Source organism: Macaca thibetana, chromosome 3, assembly GCF_024542745.1.
Source record: "Macaca thibetana thibetana isolate TM-01 chromosome 3, ASM2454274v1, whole genome shotgun sequence".
Taxonomy (NCBI): Eukaryota; Metazoa; Chordata; class Mammalia; order Primates; family Cercopithecidae; genus Macaca; species Macaca thibetana.
In genome coordinates, this window is record NC_065580.1 from 107,941,934 (window position 1) to 107,963,496 (window position 21,563).

Consider the following 21,563-nt stretch of genomic DNA (forward strand, 5'->3'; position numbering starts at 1 on the left):
ATTTTCATTTGCTTCAGGAAATTTTTCAGTTTTTTTTCTTAATTTCTTCATTGACCCACTGGTCATTCAGGATCATATTGTATAATTTCCAAAGTCCCTCTGGTTATTGATTTCTAGTTTTATTCTATTGTGGTGAGAGATGATACTGGATGTGATTTCATTTTTTTTTTAAATGTTTTAAGACTTGTTTTGCATCCTAACATATGGTCTGTCCTTGAGTATGATCCATATGCTAAGAAGAATGTGTATCCTGTAGCTGTTGCAAGAGATGTTCTGTAAAGATCTCTTTGGTGTATAGTGCTGATATTTTTGCCTGGAAGATATCTCTAATGCTGAGATTGGCATCCTAAGTCTCCAGCTATTATTTTATTGGGGTCTCTCTCTAGCTCTAATAATATTTGCTTTATATATTTGGGTTCTCCAATGTTGGGTGCTTATACATTTACAATTGTTATATCCTTTTGCTGCATTGACCCCTTTATCATTATATAATGACTTTCTTTGTCTTTTTTTTATAGTTCTTTTGAAACTCCTACTTTTTTTTTTTTTTTTGGTTTCCATTTGCATGGAATAACTTTTTTCATCCCTTTATTTTCAGTCTATGTGTGTATTTATAGGTGAAGTTTGTTGTAGGCAACAGATTGTTGGATCTTATTATTTTATTCTTTCAGACACTCTATGTCTTTTGATTGGAGAGCTTAGTACATTTACATTCAATGTTGTTAATAAGTAAGGACTTACCTCTACCATTTTGTTATTTGTTTTCTTTCTTTGTTGTTGTTATTTGTTTTCTGGTTGTTTTGTGGGTTTTTTTCTTCCTTCCATCTTTCCTTCCTTCATTTTTGTGAAGGCTATTTTCTTTGGTGGTATGTTTCTTGCTTTTTATTTTTTGTGTGTATGTTGTAGGTTTTTAAATTTGAAGTTACCATGAGGCTTGCAAATAACATCTTATAACCTAATATTTTAAACTGATGACAACTTAATACTGATTGCAAAAGCAAAGTAATAAGCAAAGAGAAAACTAATTAAAAAAACTGCCTTAGCTTTGTCTAACACATTTTAATATGTTGCATTTTTATTTTCTTTTAAATTATAAAAAATTTCCCTTGAGATTTTCTCTTTGACCCATGAATTATTTGGACACGAATTGTTATTTTTCAAGTGTCTGTAGATTCTCCTGTTATCTTATCATTATTGGTTCCTAGTTTCATTTTATTGTGTTTGGAGATTATATTTTTAGTGATTTCAATTCTTGTAAATTTGTTGGGGTTTGTTTTATGGCGCAGGATGTGGTCTTTCTTGGTATTTGTTTTATTGGCACTTAAAAAAAGTGTGTATTCTGCTATCTTTGGGTGGAGTATTCCAAAAGTGTTAATTAGATTTTGCTGGTTGATGGTGTTATTGAGTGATTTGTATCCTTGCTGATATTCTGTCTAATTGTTCAGTCAGTTATTAATAGAGGAGTTTTGAGGGATCTGACTATTATTGTGGATTTGTCTATTTCTTTTTTTCAGTTCAATCAATTGAATTGAGAAATTGCTTCACGTATTTTGCATCTCCGTTGTTGGGCATGTAAACATTTAGGATTGCTATGTCTTTTGGATGGATTATCAAATCATCACTATATGATGTTACTCTCTGTCTCTAAAGATTTTTTTTTATGCTCTGAAGTCTACTTTATCTGATATTATGTAGCCACTCTTGCTTTTGTTTGATTAATGTTTGCATGCCATATCTTTTACTTTCAGCCTGCCTATATTGTCATATTTGAAGTGAGTTTCTAATAGAGTTCATATTGTTGAATCATGTTTTTTAATCCACTCTGCTGACCTCTGTCTTTAATCGGAAGAGGTTTGTATTTTTTATTTTCTACTTGTTCTTTCTGTTTTTCATTTCTCATTTGCTTTTTCTTACCTTCTTACAGGTTGCTTATACCTTTTTAGAGTTCTCTTTTGATTTATCAATAGTGTTTTTGAGTGTATCACTTTGTATAGCTTTTGTTCAGTGGTTGTTCTATGTATTACACTACACATATGTAACTCTTTATAATCTACTGTCATCATTTTTCCAGTTTGAATGAAATATGCTTACTTTATGCTACTTTACTTTTCCCAATTTATAACATTATTTTAAAAATATTTTCTCTACATATATTTAGAACAACATCAGATGATGTTAAGATTTTTCTTTCTTCTGTCAAACATAATTTAGAAAACTCAAGAGGAGAAAAATGGTATTTGCCCATCTTATTGTTTATCATATTATTTCCCCGTTCCTGATGTCCCAAGGCTACTTCTTTTATTATTATTATTATTATTTTCTATTTAGGAAACTTCCGTTAGCTACTCTTTTACTCTTTTTATTTTAAAAAAATCAAAAAAATTTTTTGTTTCCTCTTCATCTTATTAAAAAAAGTCTTTATTGCCCCTTCATTCCTGAAGGATACTATCACTGTGTATAGGATTCTGGATTGGCAGTTCTTTTCTTTTAGCCCTTTGAAAACAATATGGCTGTTCTTTCTGGCCTCCATAGTTTCTGATGAGTCGTATGCTGCTATTCAAATTGTTTTTACTTTATAAGAAGTAGTTGTTTCTCTTTTGATTCTTTCAAAACGTTTTCTTCATTTTAAGTTTTGAAAAATTAACTGTGAGGTGTCTTGGTATGTATTTCTTTCATTTATCTTGATTGGGAATCATTCAGCTTCATGAATCTGTAGATTTATGTCTTTGTGAAATTTGAGAAGTTTTCTTCCTTTTTTTTTTTTTTTTTGAGTACTTGCCTAGCCCTGTTCTCCTCCTCTCCTTTTGGAACCCCAGTAGTCTGAACTTCAGATTTTTGTTATTGTTTCAAAGTTCCTGAGGTTCTGTTATTTGTATGTATGTATTTATTTTAGCCTGTTCCCTTTCCATTGTTCAGATTGGGTAATTTCTGTTACTTTATGTTCAAGTTCATGGATTTTTAAAAATTCTGTTCTCACCATTTTGCTCTTGAGTCCATCCGTTGAGTTGTTTATTTTGCTTATTGTATTTTTCAGCTCTAGAATTTCCCCTTGCTTATTTTTTATGTCATTTATTTCCTTGCTGAGGCTTTCTATTTTTTCATTTGTTTCAAGTGTGTTCATAGTTGCTTATTAAAAGCATTTGTATGATGGTGGCTTTAAAATCTTTGCCAAATAATTGTAATATTTCTGTAATTTCTGTGTTGGAATATGTCGTACATTTTCATTCAGTTTGAGATCTTCTTGGTCGTGGTATGAGGAGTGATTTTTGACCAAAACCTGGGCATTTGGGGTAGTATGTTACGAGACTGCATCTCAGTTAGCTTTTCGCTTTAGCAGGCTCTTTGTGACACCATTCTGGAAGGACAAGGAAGGGGCATGTCCTCATTACAGCCAGATAGGGGAAAATCCAGGTTCCTCACTCAGCCTCCATTGACATCCAAAACTGGGGCTTCGCATTACTACTGGGTGGAAGTGGAAGCTCAGTACCTGAGTAGGCCTCCACTGAGAGTGGCAGGCATGCCTCATTCCTGATGCTCACATGGCACCGCTGGCACCAAGAAGTGGGTGGTATCATTACCACTGGGTGGTGTGGAAGGTCCTGATGCTTCCCTAGTCCTCCTTTGACACACTTCAGTTGGAGGAGCGAGCCTCATTTATGCCAGGCTGGAGTGGAAGTCCAAGCTGCCTATGTGCTCTCCGCTGATGCCATTGCCGCTCTCTACTCTCCTCTGACACTATATCAGCAGTGGGTGGTGTTTCTTTATGGCCTGGCAATGGTGGGAGCCTAGGCTCCTGCTCAGCTCTCGCTGGTGTGGCTGGGGATGGAGCCAGTTTTTTATTTGTTTGTTTGTTTTTGTTTTTTTTTTTTTTGGTCCTGTGGTTTTATGGCTTCCATAAAGCAGTACTTTTCTAAAAATTTTCTGTCTTGCTAAAGAGCCACTTCTTTATCTATATGCTAGACAGAGTAAGTTACTGTCTGGGCTCACTGAGTTTCCAGCTTCTCCAGAACCCTGTCTGGGATACATGAGGTTAAAAGCAAGCCCAGGGAACTCACTCCTGTGTCATTGTTTGAGTCCAGAGAACCCCAGCCACTCTGCCTTAGTCTTTCCACCTTTCAGTATCTACTTATGTCTGCTTTAATGTAAAATGACAAGGTTTTTAGTTATATTTAGTGGAAAGAACAGGGAAAAATATGTCTGTACCATCATCCCAGAAGCAAAAATTCCCTCCCTCCCCCTGTACTTATTTTTACATTAGCCATTAATTAGTCATTTTCAGATTTTCACATTTTCAGATACGGTAATTCAAATCAGAAAGAAACATGACCTTGAAGATATGAAGGCAGATCCATAAAGACAGACAGATTTGGTTTTCTTTTATTTTCTTCAACGTTTATTTTAAGTTCTGGGGTACATGTGCAGGATGTGCAGGATTTTTACATAGGCAAATGTGTGCCATGGTGGTTTGCTGCAAATATCAACCCATCACCCAGGTATTAAGTCCAGCATCCATTAGCTATTCTTCCTGATGCTCTCTGTCCCCACTGTCCACCCAACAGGCCCCAGTGTGTGTTGTTCACCTTTATGTGTCTGTGTGTTCTCACCATTCAGCTTCCACTTAGAAGTGAGAACTTGCAGTGTTTGGTTTTCTGTTCCTGCGTTAGTTTGCTGAGGATAATAGGATTCCTTTTTATGGCTGCATGGTATTCCATGGTGTATATGTACCACATTTTCTTTATCCAGTCTATCATTGATAGGCATTTAGGTTGATTCCTTGTCTTTGCTATTGTGAATAGTGCTGTAATGAATGTACACATGCACGTATGTTTAGAATACAATGACTTATATTCCTTTGGGTATATACCCAGTAATGGGATTGCTGGATCAAATGGCATTTCTGCCTCTAGATCTTCGAGGAATTGCCCACTGTCTTCCACAATTACTGAACTAATTTACCTGTCATCAACAGTGTAAAAACATTCCCTTTTCTCTGCAACCTTACCAGTATCTGTTCTTTCTTGACTTTTTAAATTCTGACTGGTGTGAGATGGTATCTCGTTGTGGTTTTGATTTGCATTTCTGTAATGATCAGGATGTTGAGCTATTTTTCATATTTGTTGGCTGCATGTATGACTTCTTTTGAGAAGTGTCTGTTCATGCCTTTTGCCCACTTTTTAATGTTTTTTTTTCTTCTATATTTGTTCAAGTACCTTATAGATCCTGGATATTAGACCATTGACAGATTGATAGATTGCTAAACTTTTTTTTTGTTTTTTTTTTGTGCTGTGCAGAAACTCTTTAGTTTAGTTAGGTCCCATTTTTCAATCTTTGCTTTTATTGCTATTGCTTTTGGTGTTTTTGTCATGAAATCTTTTCACATGCTTATGTCCTAAATGATACTGTCTAAATTTTCTTCTGGAGTTTTTATAGTTTTGGGTTTTACATTTAAGTCTTTATCTTGAGTTAATTTTTGTATGAGGTGTAAGGAAGGGGTCTAGTTTAAATTTTCTGCATATGACTAGCCAATTCTCCCAGCATCATTCATTAAATAGAGAATCCTTTCCCCATTGCTTGTTTTTGTCAGGTTTGTTAAAGATCAGATGGTTGTAGGTGTGTGGAGTACTTCTGGGTTCCCTATTCTGTTCTATTGGTCTGTGTGTCTGTTCTTGTACTAGTACCATGCTGTTTTGGTTACTGTGGTCTTGTAGTATAGTTTGAAGTCAGGTAGTGTGATGCTTCCACCTTGGTTTTTTGCTTAGGACTGTTTTGGCTGTTTGGGATTTTTTTGGTTCCATATAAATTTTAAAATAGGTTTTTCTAATTATGTGAAGAATGCCAATGGTAGTTGAATGGGAATTGCATTTGAATGTATATATTCCTTGGCCAGTATAGCTATTTTCATAATATTGATTCTACTTGTGCATCAGCATGGAATGTTTTTCCATTTGTTTGTGTCTTCTCTGATTTTTTGAGCAGTAGTTAGAAGTTCTCCTTGAAGAATTCCTTCACTTCTTTTGTTAGCTGCATTGTTCCTAGGTATCTTATTCTCTTTGTAGCAATTGTGAATGGGAGTTCATTCATAATTTGATTCTCTGCTTGCCTGTTGTTGGTGCATAGGAAGGCTAGTGATTTTTGCACCTTGATTTTGTATCTTGAGACTGCTGAAGTTGCTTAAAAAGCTTTTGGGCTGAGTCCATGGGGCTTTCTAGATATAGGATCATGTCATCTGCAAAAAAGACAATTTGACTTCCTTTCTTCCAATTTGAACACCCTTTATTTTTTTCTCTTGCCTGATTGCCCTGGCCAGAACTTTCAACACTATGGTGAATAAGAGAGAGGCATCCTTGTCTTGTGTTGGTTTTCCAGGGGAATGTTTCTAGGTTTTGCCCATTCAGTATGATACTGGCTGTGGGTCTGTCATACATGGCTCTTATTATTTTGATGTATGTTCCTTCAATATCTAGATTATTGAGAGTTTTTAACAAAAAGATGTTGAATTTTATCAAAGGCCTTTTCTATATCTATTTAGATAGTCATGTGGGTTTTATCTTTAGTTCTGTTTATGTGATAGATTATATTTACTGATTGGTGTATGTTGAACCAACTTTGCATCCTGGGAATAAAGCCAACTTGATCATGGTGATTAAGCTTTTTGATACGCTGCTGGATTCAGTTTGCCAGTATCTCATTGAGGATTTTTGTATAATGTTCATTAGGGATACTGACCTGAAGTTTTCTTTTTTTGTTGTTGTATCTCAGCCAGGTTTTGGTATCAGAATGATGCTAGCCTCATAAAATGAGTTAGGGAGGAGTCCCTCCTTTTCAATTGTTTGGAATAGTTTCAGTAAACATGGTTCTAGCTCTTCTTTGTACATCTTGAATAATTCAGCTATAAATCTCTTTCTTTTATGTCTATAAATCTGGTCTTAATTTAGAGTTTGGTTTTTTTTTTTTTGGCTATTTATTACTGCCTCAATTTCAGAACTTGTCGTTGGTCTATTCTGGCATTTTATTTCTTCCTGGTTCAGTCTTGGGAGGGTGTATGTGTACAGGAATTTATCAATTTCTTCTAGATTTTCAAGTTAATGTGCATGGAGGTGTTTATAGTACTTGCTGATGGTTGTTTGTATTTATGTGGGTCAGTGGTGATATGCCCCTTGTCACTTCTGATTGTGTCTATTTGGTTCTCTCTTTTCCTCTTTATTAGTCTAGCTAGTAGTTTATTTTATTAATGTTTTCAGAAAATTCGCCCTTGGATTCATTGATTTTTTTGAAGGGTTTTTTTGTGTTTTCATCTCCTTCAATTCTGCTCTGATCTTGGTTATTTCTTGTCTTCTGCTAGCTTTGGGGTTTGCTCATGGTCCTCTAGTTCTTTTAGTTGTGATATTAGGTTGTTAACTTGAGATCTTTCTGGCTTTTTTATGTGGACATTTAGTGCTATAAATTTCCCTCTTAACACTGCTGTAACTGTGTCCCAGTGATTCTGGTATGTTGTCTCTTTGTTCTCATTAATTTCAAAGAACTTCTTGATATTTGCCTTAATGGCATTATTTACCCAGCAGTCATTCAGGAGCGGGTTGTTCTATTTCCATGTAGTTGTGTGGTTTTTGAGTGAGTTTCTTAATCTTGAATTCAAATTTGATTGTGCTGTGTTCTGAGACTGTCTGTTATTATTTCAGTTCTTTGCATTTGCTGAGGAGTGTTTTACTTCGAATTATGTGATCAATTTTAGAGTAAGTATCATGTGGCAATGAGAAGAATGTATATTCTGTTGTTTTGAGGTGGAGAATTCTGTTGATATTTATCAGGTCCACATGTTTCAGAGCTGAATTCAGGTCCTGAATATCTTTGTTAATTTTCTATCTCAATGTTATTTGTCTAATATTGTCAATGGGGTGTTAAAGTCTCCCACTATTATTCTATGGGACTCTGAGTCTCTCTGATGGTATCTAGGAACTTGATTTATGAATCTCAGTGCTCCTGTATTGGGTGTATGTGTGTTTAGGATAGTTAGCTTTTCTTGATGAATTGAACCCTTTACCATTATGTAATGCCCTTCTTTGTCTTTTTTGATCTTTGTTGGTTTGAAATGTTTTGTCAGAGACTAGGATTGTGACTCCTGCTTTTTTCTGTTTTCCATTTACTTGGTAAATCTTTTTCTATCCCTTTATTTTGAGTCTATGTGTTTCTTTGCATGTGAGATGGATCCCTTGAAGACAGCATACTGCTGGGTCTTGACTCTTTATCCAGTTTGTCATTCTGTGTCTTTTAATTGGGGCATTTATTGCATTTACATTTAAGGTTGATATTGTTATGTGTGAATTTGATCCTGTCATGATGCTAGCTGGTTATTTTGCAGATTTGTTTATGTGGTTGCTCCGTAGTGTCACTGGTCTGTGTGCTTCAGTGTGCTTTTGTAGTAGCTGGTAACAGTTTTTCCTTTCCATACTTAGTGCTTCCTTCAGGAGCTCTTGCAAGGCAGGCCTGGTGGTGACATATTCCCTCAGCATTTGCTTGTCTGAAACTGATTTTATTTCTCCTTTGCTTATGAAGCTTAGTTTGGCCAGATATTAAATTGTGGATTAAAAATTCTTTTCTTTAAGAATGTTGAATATTGGCCTCCAATCTCTTCTGGCTTGTAGAGCTTCCACTGAGAGGCCCATTGTTATTTTGTTGGGCTGACCTTTGTAGGTTACTCAGCCTTTCAGTCTGGCTGCCCTTAACATTCTTTTCTTTCATTTTGTCCTTGGAGAAACTGATTATGTGTCTTGGGATTGATCTTCTTGTGGAGTATCTTACTGGGGTTCTCTGGATTTCCTGAATTTCAATGTTGGCCTGTCTTGGTAGTTTGGGGAAGTTCTCCAGGATGATATCCTGAAGTATGTTTTCCAACTTGGTTCCATTCTCCCTGTCTCTTTCAGATACCTCAATCAGTTTTAGGTTCACTCTTTTTACATAATCCCATTTTTCAGAGGTTTTGTTCATTCCTTTTTATTTATTTATTTATTTTTTTTGAGGCAGAGTCTCACTCTGTAGCCCAGGCTGGAGTGCAGTGGCATGATCTCGGCTCACTGCAAGTTCCGCCTCCTGGGTTCACGCCATTCTCCTGCCTCAGCCTCCTGAGTAGCTGGGACTACAGATGCCCACCACCACGCCTGGCTAATTTTTTTTGTATTTTTAGTAGAGACGGGGTTTCACTGTGTTAGCCAGGATGGTCTCAATCTCCTGACCTCGTGATCTGCCCGCCTCAGCCTCCCAAAGTGCTGGGATTACAGGTGTGGGCCACCACACCTGGCCCCTTTTTATTTATTCTTGTCTGCCTGTCTTATTTCAGAAAGATAGTCTTCAAGCTTTGAGATTCTTTCCTCTGCTTGGTCTATTCTGCTATTGATACTTGTGATTGCATTGTGAGTTTCTCATGTGTTTTTCAGCTTCATCAGGTCATTTATGTTCCTCTCTAAACTGGCTGTTCTGGTTATCAGCTCCTGTTTTGTTCTATCATGATTGTTAGCTTCTTTGCATTGGGTTAAAACATACTTCTTTAGCTCAGCAAAGTTCATTATTACCCATTTTCTGAAGCTTAATTCTGTCAATTCAGCCATATCAGCCTCAGCCCAGTTCTGTGCCATTGCTGGAGAAGTGCTGTGGTCATTTGAAGGAGAAGAGCACTATGGGTTTTTGAATTTTCAGAATTTTTGCATTGATTCTTTCTAGTTTTTATGGTCTTATCTACCTTTAATCTTTGAGATTGCTGACCATTGATTGGGGTTTTTGTGGGGCCTTTTTGCTGATGCTGTTGTTGTTTTCTGTTTATTTATTTTAACAGACCACTCTTCACTCTTCTGTAGGGCTGCTGTGGTTTGCTGGGGGTCTACTCCAGACCCTAGTCATCGTGGTCCCTCCTGAAACATGGAGGTATCACCAGTGAAGGCTGTGAAACGGCAAAGATGTCAGCCTTCTCCTTCTCTGGGAGCTCCATCCCAGTGATGCACTGACCTGATGCTGGCCAGAACACTTGTGGGAGGTGTTTGGTGACCCCTGTTGAGAAGTCTCACCCAGTCAGGAGGAACAGGATCAGGGATGTGCTTAAAGAAGCAGTATGGCTGCCCCTTGGCAGAGCAGGTGCACTGCACTGCACTGACTACCCGGCCTCTCCAGAACAGGCATCCTGGCAGACTCTATCCCAGGGAGAAATCAGAGTTCTGTCTGTATAAATCTGGCTGGAGTTGCTGAAATCCCCACAGGGAGGCCCCACCAGTGAGGGGGGATGAATTGGGATCCCACTTAAAGAAGCAGACTGGCCATGATCAGGCACAGCAGTTGTGCTGGGTTTTGGGGAATTCCTCCCAGTCCCCAGTGCTGGCCTGTTAGAATGGCCTACTCCAGCTGCAGGTATGGTGGCTACCCCTCCCACTGGAAACTCAGTCTGTCTCAGGTTGCTGTCTCAGTCTGTCCAGCCTGCTGCCACTGGCCGGCTGGAATTCTAAGCCAGTGGGTCTTAATTTGTGCGGTGCCGTGGGAGTGGGGCCCACAGAACAACACTGCTTGGCTTCCTGGATTCAGCCTCCTTCTTAGAGGAATGCACGGAATCTCTCACCTTGCCTGCATTCTTGTGGCCGGAGTATGCAAAACTCCTGGGTGCCTGAGCAAGCAAGTAAGTGAGCAGCTGCTCAGCTGAGACTGTGCACAGCTCTGTGCTTTGGATCCAAGGCCCTTGTGATGTGGGCTCAAGAGGGGATCTCTTGATCCATGAGTTGCAAAGATCCATAGGGAAAGAGTGGTTTCCTGGGCAGGATTGCATAATCAGTCACTGCCTCCCTTGGCTAGGGGCATGGACTTCCCTGGTTCCATGGGACTCCTGGGTGTGCTGTCGCCCTACCCTGCTTTTCCTCACTCTCTGTGGGTCAAGCCATCTGCCTAGTCAGTCCCAATGTGAGAACCTGGATCCTCAGGTTGAAGGTGCAGAATTCACTGGCCATTTTGTGAGAGCTGAGACTGCAACTGCTTCTAATGAGCCATCTTTGTCCCTCCTCCAAATTTGGTTTTCTAAGAATTAAGTTTCTTTTGTCAAGAAGTATCACAGAATTGAAAAGCAAAGAACACATATGAAAAGCAAAGAACACATATAAAATACGACAATATAAAAATATATTTGTCATACTTAGGACAGCATTTTATATATATAAATATGTGTGCATCTGTCTAGCTAGGTAGTACTAAGACATATCAACCTGAAAATTAATATGAAAAATAGGAAACTTCGTGAAAAATTTGTCAAAGAAAATGAATAGGGAGCTCACAAAATTGCTAGTTCTGATCAGTGAACATTAAAGAATGCTGAACCTTATTAGTAAAATAAATTCAAATTGAAGGTAAAATTATCTCTTGCTTATCAGTTGTTAAGAATTAAAATTATTAAAACACCCAGTTTTGGCAACAGTGTGTTAAAAGACATTCTTTCATGTAGCCCTGGAAGATGCATTGGTGGCACAAAGTTTCTGGAAAGCTATTTGGCAATGTGTCAACATTAATATATCCATTGACCCAGCATTTCTACCTTAAGGGTTTACTCAGAAAATACCTAAACACACAAAGATGTGCACATCATAAGTATAAGAATATACATTGCAGTTTTATTTATAATTGTAGCAAATGTGCTAATAAATTACATTTTTCAATTTAGAAAATTGTAAGACATGGGGTAACAAAATTATGCCACATCACTGCAATATTGCATTGCTGTGTACATTGTAATTATGCAGCCATTTTAAAAGATGAGCTAGATCGATACATCTTGTCTTGGAAAGATGCTGTACTGTATTATTAAATGCAGAATAATACATTTAAAAATTGCTCAAGTTTTATAAATATGTCTCTCTCTATATATTTGTATATAGAAGCACAGAAAATATTCAGAAGAAAAGACACCAGCCTGCTACCAGTGGATATCTCTGGGTAATGTGATTACAGTGAGACTTTCACTATTTACTTTATTCATTTATGTATCTATTTGAATTGTTTTTTCAATGTATATGTATAACTTTAATTTTTGAAAGAGTATAAAATACAGAAAAGTATAGAGAACAAATGACTTTATTTATAACTAGAATTTGAGCAGTCTGTCTCCAGGTTAAAATCTTACATATATTTTAGGCCTAACCATGAGCAAATTCATGGCTTATCCTGCAGCTTTATGGGAGGAAACGGCTTTTCCTACAGACTTGGTGCACAGCCAGTGCATTGCAGTTCTCTGCAGGGAGTTGCGGTCAAGAATTCATCCCCTTTCTGCACCACCACCAGCCATGCTCACCTGCATATGTAATTCCTCACCCTGCTGCCGCCATCCGGAGGCTTCTTTTGCTTAGCAGCCTTGACTGAAGCACTTTTCCTCATTTTGACTCAGTACTTTCCTCCTTAAAGCCCTTCTCCTCTTCTCCCAGGTCTATGGGTCCATGAAGAGACAAAGGCCTTTTGTTTGGGGCTTTTCAGCAGTGAGATGACTCCCCCTCATTCCTGAACCTCACCCAGTTCCATTCTGTAGAGGAAAATGAAACACTGGGAAGCTGGAGCCCCTTTGCACTTCTTGCTTGCATTGTAAGTGAATAGGAAGCTTGATTGTTGCTTTCAGTTTGTCTTGTTGACTCAGTTTTCCACCTTGACACCTGATTGCTCTACAGAGTTAACAGTTAACATTTTTAAAGAATTTTTTAAATAAAGGAAGAAAACATAAAATACCTTAGATGGAGTTGAAGTCTTATTTATTTTTTCCAGTTCTTTTCTTTTCCCTCCAGAGTCAACCACAATTAATTTGATATGTGTCATTTCTGAATACATGTGTGCACACACACAGAATGCATAATTTTAAAACAATATACATATACACATTTGTTTATTAGAACAGCTTTACTATTCTGAGTTACCTACCCAGGAAAGGGTAAGAGGCCAATTTTGTTTCTTCTCAGTGTACATATACATAATTTTTACGAGTATTTTTACTCAGAAAATGAAGACATTTATATTAATAAACGATTAGGGGAAGCAACTTCATTCTTCCAATGAGGGTATCATAATTTATAATTCATATGCTGGATTGCTCAAGAGGGTGCTAAAAATGTTCAAGTTGTAAGTTTAATCCATTAGCCATAGTGTATCAGCATGGCTAAATTCACAAGAGACTAAATAATTGATGCAGTGTTTTGATCAGAAGAGTTAGGTCCTTAAATGGCTTTTGTGATCTCATGCTTTCCAGCCATCAATGCTGAATTTCTTTAAGGTCTCAAACATTCCACCATCTTTGATAGTTCTCTTGCTGTATACATTCTGTTGCCTTGCCTGTAATGCTTTCTTCCATATACTTTTTATCTGGAAAACAAACTTTTGCCCTCAAATTTTAGTCCAAGTATTTTATTATAATTATCTAAATAACATCTTAAAGACTCTGAGAAGAGAAATATCTAATTTAATTTTTATATACATGAAGTTTACACGATAACCAGAAAACATGAGTGCAACTTTACATTTGCAGTATGGTTCTGAAATTAAACCTTGGCAAGAAAGACTGAGAAGCAATAGAATTAGCCTCTTACCCTTTCCTGAGTAGATACGAAGGATAATAGAGAAAGATGTGCTAGGAAATCTACATTGATTGCTTAATACATTTTGTAGTAACTCCATGGGGCAGCTAATACCTCATTAAACAGATTGAGAAAGTGAAACTTAAAGCTATTAGGACAGATATCGGTGTGATGATGCAGTATGAAGTCAGCATTTCAACCACCTTTTCTAGAAAACCAACAAAAAGCAACATGGAGATATAAAAAACACATGCAAACTCTTAAAAAAAAATAAAAGGAGACGTGAAATGCCAAACCACAAAATAGGTGGCAAAAGGACCCAGCAAAGTGGAAATTGGGAGGGAATGGGAACAGCAGAATCCTCCCAGGAGCCACACAGGGACAGATGGATTCTAGAGCATGTAAAGCCAAAGGTGTGCATGGGCTCTCAGGCTGATGGTGGAAGCTTGGGTTTCAGAAGCCAGAGAGGCAGAGATGAAGCCAACACCACGTGGAGAAGCTGTGGTTACTGGAAACAGTCATCCATGTGGAGGAGTTATGCAGAAACCGTGCCTTGAGGGACAACTGCACGGTTGCCTATAGCTTCATTTTCTGGGAAGAAGCAAAGGCCAAATATTGAATACAGAAGTCCTCAAGTCATGAGAAATGTTTTCTAAAACAAGACCGGGTGCTTCCCATATTCCCCGTTGCCTGAAAATAGCTGATTCTCAAAAGATGCCAAGTCAGATCAACCAAATAGATGTCTGAAACAAAACAGGAATCAGAATAATGCCTGTATAATAATACTATAGGAAAAGAAGTAAAGAGAAAGAGAAAGGAAAAACAAATCGTAAATAAAGAATGGTTACCTGAAAAGTTTTGCCACAGAGAAGGTCTAACGTTATGACCTATTATATAGCTACAAATTTAAAGATATTTAGAAAGAAATTCTCTCTATATATACACACACACACATAGATATATATATATGCTGAAGTCAGTGATCAGAGATGTTGAGAGAAAAGGATATGAAGTGATGTTTTCCGGAGGAACTCAGAAAAATGTAGAAGACTAAAATTAAAATACCATAAATAAAGGCATTTGAAAACAACTCTGGGGAGAAAATACACTGTTGAATGAAAGAACACAGAACATAAAAGACAGGAACAAGAAAGCCCAGCGAAATGAAATAGGAATAAAGAGTTAAAAAGGATTAGAGAGAAAGGATTGATATAGAACAGGGGTTGACAGTAGTGATATTTTCAGATTTGAAGGCCATATGTTCCCTGTCATAATAACTCAATCGTATTATTGCAGTATGAAAACAGTCATAAACAATACCTTGTATTCCAGTAAAAATTTATTTACAAAGACAGGTGGTATGCTGAATTTGGCCAATGAGCCATACTTTGCTGACACCTGAAATGGAGGATAGGCAAAAGAGATTTAATATTTTTAAAAATTAGAGTCTTAGAAGAAGGAATGGAGGTGTACAGATATTCTGAAATATGATTCAAGGTAATATTCCAAAATATAGAAGGTAATTTGAATCTATGCTTGATAAGGCATATCATGATCTAGGAAAAATAGAGATGTGTCAAAATGGAGAATGATTTCAGTAAACTGATTCGGTTTCCAAGGAAAAAAATCTTTAGGCGAGCCAGACTAAAAGTATCTACAACTTACAATTAAACAAGTTGGATTGTCTCAGATACAACACAACCTTCTAAATCGGGCAAAATGTCCTTAGGGAAAAAGTCCTTATGGAAAGAAAGTGAGAAAAGATTTTTTTAAAGCCAAATCAAACTGCCATGCCAATGTGAAGTGGAGAAAGATGTGGTTAAACATGCAAGTGTTCAGGGAATGTTGTTACTATAAATACCACCCCTGTGTCTTCTTAAAGACACTACTTGAGATTGTCAACAAATTAAGAGATAAATGGAAACAGTATGGTTAAAGACATGTAAATGTTATAAACTCTGAAAATATGATGTTACTAATAAGAATTGGTAGGTGCTCTAGGCCGGGCGGTGGCTCACGCCTGTAATCCCAGCACTTTGGAAGGCCGAGGCGGGCGGATCACGAGGTCAGGAGACCGAGACCATCCTGACTAACACGGTGAAACTCCGTCTCTACTAAAAGTACAAAAAATTAGCCGGGCGTGGTGACGGGCACCTATAGTCCCAGCTACTCAGGAGGCTGAGGCAGGAGAATGGCCTGAACCCGGGAGGCGGAGCTTGCAGTGAGCCGAGATTGTGCCACTGCACTCCAGCCTGGGTAAGAGAACAAGACTCAGTCTTAGGAAAAAAAAAAAAAAGAATTGGTAGGTGCTCTAAATTTCATGACGGTCTTATCTATCTTTTCATTCCCAGGAGCCAAAAGACATCATTTTAAATAAATAAGCCAAGTAGTGGAGGAATATGTATATTTAACAACACAAAACACATAATGAGAAGGCAAAAACCAAACTGTTGTGACAGAGGAGAAAGGTAAGGAGAAAGGGGGCACTTTGTCAATTAGTCATTGATGAGAGTGGGGAATTACCAAAATCAGACCCACAAAAGTTTCCTGATACTATATTATTTTGAAATAGAAGATTCAGATGATTATTGATATTATAAAAAACCACAAAGTAACCATTAGAAGAAAAATACAGACTTTCCAATTATCAGAAGAAGCCCATACACCCGAACAAAACAAACAGCCCAATAGTCTCAGTTTTAAAAACCGAATTATAAAAGCAGAAAGTATGTCACAAAGGAGAGCTAAATCCTAACATAACTATCATACTGATAAATGCAAATTATATTTACATATACATGCTTTAAAAGAAAGAGTTGTATAGGATCACCAAGCAAAAATCAACTCTATGGTATATTTGAGACATTTTAACACAAAGTGATTATAAGTTGAAAATAAAGTATGAAAAATGATATACTGGTGAAATGCAAACTAAGTATAAAATCAGAAATTCCTTACTGCTTGGAAATAAAAAAAAAGTTCTTAACTAACTCATGTTATGGCAGAACAATCTAGACATGAAGGCAGCACGCAGAGAAACATGCATAGCATTAGGCATTCTTCTTTTTTTTTTGATGGGGAGTCTTGCTCTCTCGCCCAGGCTGGAGTGCAGTGGCGCGATCTCGGTTCACTGCAAACTCTGCCTCCCAGGTTCACACCATTCTCCTCCCTCAGCCTCCCGGGTAGCTGGGAACTACAGGCGCCCGCCACCATGCCCGGCTAATTTTAGTTTTGTATTTTTAGTAGAGACTGGGTTTCACCATGTTAGTCAGGATGGTCTCGATCTCCTGACCTTGTGATCCGCCTGCCTCAGCATCCCAAAGTGTTGGGATTACAGGCGTGAGCCACTGCCCCCGGCCAGCATTAGGCATTCTACTGGTAAATAATGAAAGTCAATAAATTCGTCATACAACTCAAGAAATTAGATTGGGATTAATAGAGAGAAAAATTTAAAATATAAAAGAGAAAAGTGACAATTTTTAAAGTTTTCAGTACTGCTTGTTGAAAAGAAAATGAATCATTAGCTATCCTAATTAAGAAGATAAAAAGCACAAGTAGGCAAAAGTAAGCAATGATGAGAAAGTATAGAATCAGAGAAAATTAAAAGGATCGTGAAGAACTAATTTCCTCCAGCACATGTTAATAAGTTTGGAAAAGCTAGATGAAATGAATAATTTTCCAGGAAAATATAATTTATCAAAAGTAACTCTAAACAGATGTAAAGAAATCTAAATAGATCATTTATCTTAGAAGAAATAGAGAAATTTGTCTAAAAGCTACTGACTCCCCGCAGAAACAAACAAGCAACGATAAAAGCAAACAAAGCAAGTTGAGACACTTCTACCAAATCTTGAAAAATTAAGTAATTTCAATGCTTCAAACATAGAAAAGGAAGGTAAGTTTTCAAATTCTTTTGAAGATGTGAGCATAGTTGATATAAAGCATAGTTGCTTTAAAAAGATGAACCTTACTTGAGAATATTGATGCCAAAGTACTACGCAAACTATTTAGCAAGTAGGATCCAGTGGCATATCATAAAGAAAAGCAGACGATGAGCAAGTAGACTTTTTTCCAAGAATACAGGAATAGTTCAACATTAGGAAATCTATCACCAAAATTTATTATATCAGTAATACTAACTGGTAAAGATGATATAATCCTCTGTACTATTTGTATAAGTTTCTGATGACCTACAATTCAAAGCAAAAAAAAATTATTTCTTAATTTAATTTAATGTTTTTAGACAGGGTCTCACTCTGTCTTCCAGGGTGGAGTGCAGTGGTGCAATCATAGTTCACCGCAGCTTGACCTCCTGGGCTCAGGGGATCCTTCCACCTCACCTCAGCCTCTATAGTAGCTGGGATTACAGGTGTGCATCACCATGCTGTGCTAATTTTTTTATTTTTGTTTTTCTGTTTTTGTAGAGATGCGAGTTTCTCCATGTTACCCAGGCTCCTCTTGAACTCCTGGACTCAGGGGATCTGCCCACCTTGGCCTCTCAAGTGCTAGGATTACAGGTGTGAGCCACCACTCCCAGCTCAAAGGAAAAAAAATTGAGAAGTGACCATTTGTATCAGTGCTATTCAAATAACTAATAAAATTTTTACATTGCTTTCTGAAAAATAACTTTTAATAAACAAGGAAGAGTGGAGCCAACCTTCCTTCCTTCCTTCCTTCCTTCCTTCCTTCTTCCTTCCTTCCTTCCTTCCTTCTTTCCTTCTGTCATCAGCAGTGTTTTTATTTGTGTTTTGACTTACAAAAAGTTATACATATTTAATGTAGACAGCTTGACAAGTCTGGAGATAATCATACACCTATGAAAGAATCAATATAATCTATGCCATGAATATATCCATAACCTCCAAATGTTTCCTCCTCCCCCCTCTGTTATTATTACATGTGTATAATAAGAATCCTGAACAAAATACCCTCTTAGCAATTTTGAATATATAATAAAATATTATTAATATTATTAACTATATGGGCCCTGTGCTGTACTATAGATCTCTAGGTTTTATTCTTCTTGACTAACTGAAACTTTGTGCCCTTTGACTAATACCTCGTTTCCCCTTTCCCCAGCCCCTGACAACCACTGTTCTATACCCTGCTTCTATTTTCGACTCATCATGTGTTGCTTAACAATGGAAATGCATTCTGGGAAATGCTATCATTAGGCAATTTTATCATTGTGTAAACGTCATAGAGTGTACAGTACTTACATAAACCTAGATAGTAGAGCCTAATACACTACATAGGCTACGTGGTATGGCCTGTTGCTCCTAGTCTACAAACCTATACCGCATGCTACTGTACTGAATCTTGTAGGCAATTGCAACACAATGGCAAGTATTTGTGTATCTAAACATAGCTAAACATAGAGTATAGTAAACATGTGATGTTATAATCTTATGAGACCACCATCATGTATGTGATCCATTGTTGACCAAATTATCATCATGCAGTGTATGACTGTAAGGGGTATCATGAAGTGTTTGTTTTTTATGCCTCTGGCTTAGTTTATTTAACATGGTGTCTTTCAGATTCATCTGTGTTCTTACAAATGGCAGAGTTGCCTTCTTTATAAGGTTGACTAACATTCCACTGTGTGTATATACCACGTAATCTTTATTTCTTTCTCTGTTTGTGGACATTTAGGTTGCTTTCGTGTCTTGGCTATTGTGAATAATGCTGCAGTGAACATGGGAGTGAAGACATCTCTTCAAAATTCCAATTTTAATACCTTTTGATATATATCCAGAAGTGGAATTGCTGGATCTGGTGGATTCTTTCTTAACATGATAAAATCTACTTATATCTTAACTCCAAATCCTGAATCCCACTTAATGGAGAAACAATGGAATCCTTCCTTTAAAATCAGCTTCCTGATTATTGACAGTAAATACTGTGAATAATCAATAATCACTTCTATTATTTTGTCAAATAAGTATATAGCCAAAAAATGAAACAAGAGGTAGATTGTTATAGGCTGAACTGTGTCCTCCAGAAATTCTTGTTGAATTCCTAACTCCCTCTGTGTCAGAATGTGACTGCCTTTGGAGACAGGTTTAGTAAATGGGCTAATTCACTTTTAAAATGAAGTCATCAGGATGAGTCCTAATCTAATATAACTTTTTTCCTTATAAAAAGAGATTAGGACACAGAGAATCACAGAGTTAAGACCAGTTGAAGACAGCTCTCTACAAGCCAAGGAAAGAGGCCTCAGAAGAAACCAACCCTGCCGACAACTTGACCTTAAACTTCTAACTTCCAGAATTGTAAGACAATAAATTTCCATTGCTTAAGCCACCCAGTCTTTAGTACTTTGTTATGGCAGTCTTAGTGAACTAATAGATAGATGTATAAATATTGGAAAAGAATAGGTAAACTTTATTATGTACAGATGACATAATTGTATACCCAAGCATTCACCACAAAAAGGGACAAATAGCACTTTAGAAGACATAGTAAAAGAAAAGACGCAGTTTTCTGAAGCAAAAATAAACAAAATAAAAATTTGTGTGTGTATGGTTTTTTTTTTTTTTTTTTTTTTTTTTGGTCTGTCTGAATTGCAGACAACATAACCCAATTGTGATAGTTTAAAGAGAAAATACTTACATGATATCTTAGTGTGTTCAGCTGCCTTAACAATATACCATAGACTGAGTGGCTTGTAAACAGCAGAAATTTATTCCCCACAGTTCTGGAGGCTTGCAAGTCCAAAATCAAGGTGCTGGCTGATTCACTGTGTGCTGAGGGCCCACTTCTTGGTTCATAGACTGCTGCCTTCTTGTAGTGTACTCACATGGCAAAATGGGCAGTCAAGCTCTCTGGGGCTTTACACAGGCACTAATCCCATTCTTGAGGGCTCTACTTTCTTGACCTAATCCCCTCCCAAAGCTACCACCTCCAAGTACCATCACATTGGGATTAGGTTTCAACATCAGGATTTGGAGGGGACACATTCAGTCGATTGCTATTAAGTAGCTTACAGAATGTCCACAAGGGAAAGGGAACTGGTATTGGAAGCAACACATCATGAAGTAATACAGCAAGGGAAATTGCACAAACACAGCAAGAGACCTGGTGCCAGTGGAAACCCCACTGTGGCCACTGAGCACATAACATATCCACATACAAAATCCAAGATCACATCCACGTACGAAAACCAGGAAGAATATGAGTAGCTAATTGAGTCTTCTTTCTGCAAATGGTCATAAGGGAAAAGTTTGTATAACTTCCTGCCTGCCCTTTCCACATTCCCTTTATACCATACAAGTCTTTATATAGTTGAATAAACCAAACCTCTATTCTTGTTCATTTGAGCCTTTGGAGTCCTGCAATGTATGGAATTACTGGAGTTTTAGGTTTTAACCACTACACATGACAGTATCAGGAGGCACCCTAGAGAATCTCCATGTTCTAGAATATTCACCTAAGTTCCCATTATGTAGTTGGAAACCACTTCTTCATATTTGGGATCAATCACGTCAGCTAAATGCCACAGCAAGCATGTATTTTGCTGGATTTTCTAATGTCATGGGAGAACTGGCCAGTTGCATTCTTAACTTCCGTTTGATGGAACCATTGTTGTATTGCCTGGTGGAAGCGTTAGTCTCTTGGGTACTAAGACTGCTGAACCAACACAGCTCAAATTTGTGATAATAGGAAGCAAAATTTTTTATATTGTGTCATATTTTGTGCCATATTAGAAAAAGACACTTCAACTTCTATCCCTAGACTTTCAAACTCCTATAGTTCAGTGATAAAAGAAGCAGCATCACATATTGGCTGCTGGTTCAGAATATATTCTGTACCTATTGGCTAGTATGCCAAACTCACAGGCTTTTCTAAAACTTAGTTGATGCTACCTCTGAGACTCCCATAGGTCTTTCTACCCTTCTATAATGTCGATTTTTGGATGATGGATTACACAGTGAGATCAGTGAATCCCATAAGCATCAGCCTATTGCATTTACTTCTTTTGCCTAA

At 37.3% G+C, this 21,563-nt stretch overlaps 1 long non-coding RNA gene across 1 annotated transcript in view; it reads left to right on the forward strand.

Annotated features, from left to right (window-relative positions):
* The window catches only part of LOC126950147 (uncharacterized), a 139,741-nt gene extending 123,712 nt beyond the window's left edge, over positions 1-16,029 (forward strand). Inside the window, exons 3-5 of the long non-coding RNA XR_007724069.1 lie at positions 11,898-11,955; positions 12,441-12,594; positions 15,926-16,029. This is a non-coding gene — a long non-coding RNA (uncharacterized LOC126950147). The remainder of the gene's footprint in view (positions 1-11,897; positions 11,956-12,440; positions 12,595-15,925) is intronic.
* The last annotated feature ends 5,534 nt before the right edge of the window (positions 16,030-21,563 follow it).